Source organism: Corvus brachyrhynchos, unplaced genomic scaffold (genome assembly GCF_000691975.1).
Source record: "Corvus brachyrhynchos isolate BGI_N302 unplaced genomic scaffold, ASM69197v1 scaffold346, whole genome shotgun sequence".
NCBI classification, from domain to species: Eukaryota; Metazoa; Chordata; class Aves; order Passeriformes; family Corvidae; genus Corvus; species Corvus brachyrhynchos.
Genome location: NW_008238644.1, coordinates 6,429,959 through 6,432,011, shown reverse-complemented (window position 1 = coordinate 6,432,011; position 2,053 = coordinate 6,429,959). Strand labels below are relative to the sequence as shown.

The following is a 2,053-nucleotide window of genomic DNA, read 5'->3' as shown; positions in this document are numbered from 1 at the left end:
GCTGCTGCCTTTGGGGAACTGACTTTTGTGAAGCAATAATCTCTTTTTGACTGAATTTGGAGAGGGAAACTCTGAGCAAGTCAAAAGTCAAAACCCAATCAATATTGACCATTTTCCTGCATTCCAGGCTTTCCATAGGGAGGCTCCAACCCAGGACTGTGCTGGTGACACAGGGACAGCACACGTTTCACAGAGCACCCTGATCTCACTTCTTGCAGCAGTGGGGATTTTCCTGCTGGATAATTTGGGTCTCTGTTGTTATCTCTTACCGTGATAAGGCTGTCTCAAACCGCCAGCCCATTCCCGCTCCACCACCGAGGAGTTTGGAAAGGTTTAAAGGGAGCTGGATAAAATAGGATTGCACTTCCCAGCTGACAGCTTTTGATAAGGCCCCGGTGCTGCTCCCCACTCCTTTTGTTTGCCCTGGGAGGTTTCCTGCCTGCCTGGGTCCTGTTTAGCTCTGGGAAGCCTGGCTGTGGTTCCTCCTGGCAGGTGCAGCCGAGAGCTGCTCAGGGGGGAAATCCAGACCATCTTCAGCACCTTTTGTCCTTCTTGTGTTTAATAAATGATTTCAGAGGTTGCAAATGGCCATTTGTGTCACTCTGAAAAGGGGAAGGAGCGCAGGAGAGGGGTTGAGAGGGAATTTGAGTGCCTGGCAGCAGCCAAGGTGAGGTAGAGGCCGGTGCTGCCCTGGCAGGGACCCCAAACTGCCCCGTTCCCTGCGATTTCTGCGAGGAAACAGTGGAGAAAAAGCTTTGTGTGTGCCCAGAGGGGTCGAGCAGCCTCCAGCACCTGTCCCAGCCTCCCCCCACCCCTGTGCCCTCTCTATATTTACCCAGGGGGAGCTTTCCAAGAATGGAAGTAGTAAGATAAAACCCCAGAGGGGCTAAAATTAGCCCCGTCCCGGTCCCGCCATGGCATTTCAGCTGTGAGCTCCACAGCTCCGGCCCCACACAGCCCTGTCCATCCCAGCCCTGCCAGATCCTCTCCTTCACTCCTCATTTTTGGGTTAAACCACGGGAGGACTCCCCATGGGACCCCCCAGACCTCAGGGGCTCTGAGCATCCCCCACGCCCCAGGTAAGGCGGCAGCACCGGGACCTGGGCGGGCGAGGGAAGGGAACTGGGGCCCAGAGGGACAAATGTGTGCTCTGTGTGCTCTGTCACAGCCTCTTTTTGGGGCTCTGGAAGTGCCCAAGGCCAGGCTGGATGGAGCTTGGAGCAGCCTGGGACAGTGGAAGGTGTCCCTGCCCATGGCAGGCGTGGGATGAGATGAGCTTTAAGTTCTCTTCCAAGCCAAAAACCATTTCATGAACCCATTAATTTTGCTTTGGGCTCTTCTGGCTGAGGAACCTCCCTCAGGTCCCCACACAAGAGCTCAGGCCGACCAAGGAACCTCCCTTTGGAGATGCCATTTGTGTGTTCAGGAACTGTTACAGCTGCTCTTTCGCTTTTCCACACCATTTCCTTGGGATATAACTGGGAACATAACTGTCTTTCGGACTCAAATCTGCAATAACCTCCCCACCCCCTTATCCATGTGGGTGGGGTGATCCCAAAGCTCATTAGCAGTGTCGAATGAAGAGCAGCAGCGTTAGAATTTCCCCATTTCTCTAGAACTGGGGCTGCCGTCAGCCGTGTCCCGGTTCCCCCGGCTGTGCTGGTGGCCGTGCCGGGGTCCCCCGGAGCTGGTGGCCGCGTCCCCGTGGCTGATGTGGGACGGGTCCCCCGTGGCTGCCCCGGCACCGACGGGCTCAGGTGCGGAACGAGGCCAATCGCTCCGTGCAGCTCCTCGGCTAATTAACTGTTTCCTTTGCTAATTAATTGCTCCGTGCAGCGCCTTGGCTCCTCCCCGGGCAGGTCAGACCCAGCTCTGCCTCCGCCGCCTCTCCCAAGGAAACCCGAGATGCCTCAGGGCTGCCGAGAAATTCCTCTGCCCATCCCGAGCGTTTCCAGCTGCTCAGGTGCCAGCCGGGACATCCCATCCCTGTCCCCGCTGTCCCTCGGCCCCTGAGGCCACATCCTGTGGCCAGAGCCCAGCAAAGCTGCCCGGG

General features: G+C 57.1%; 1 protein-coding gene across 2 annotated transcripts in view; it reads left to right on the top strand.

Moving 5' to 3' along the window:
• Window positions 1-2,053, top strand: part of ASB12 (ankyrin repeat and SOCS box containing 12) — a 7,289-nt gene that overhangs the window by 2,676 nt on the left and 2,560 nt on the right. The window contains exon 1 of one of the 2 annotated variants that reach the window (XM_008636223.2): window positions 913-1,079. The exons of the other annotated variant lie outside the window; for it this stretch is intronic. The gene's annotated coding sequence lies outside the window, so the exon portion shown is untranslated. Of the gene's footprint in view, window positions 1-912; window positions 1,080-2,053 lie in introns of those variants that run through there. 2 annotated transcript variants of the gene reach the window in all.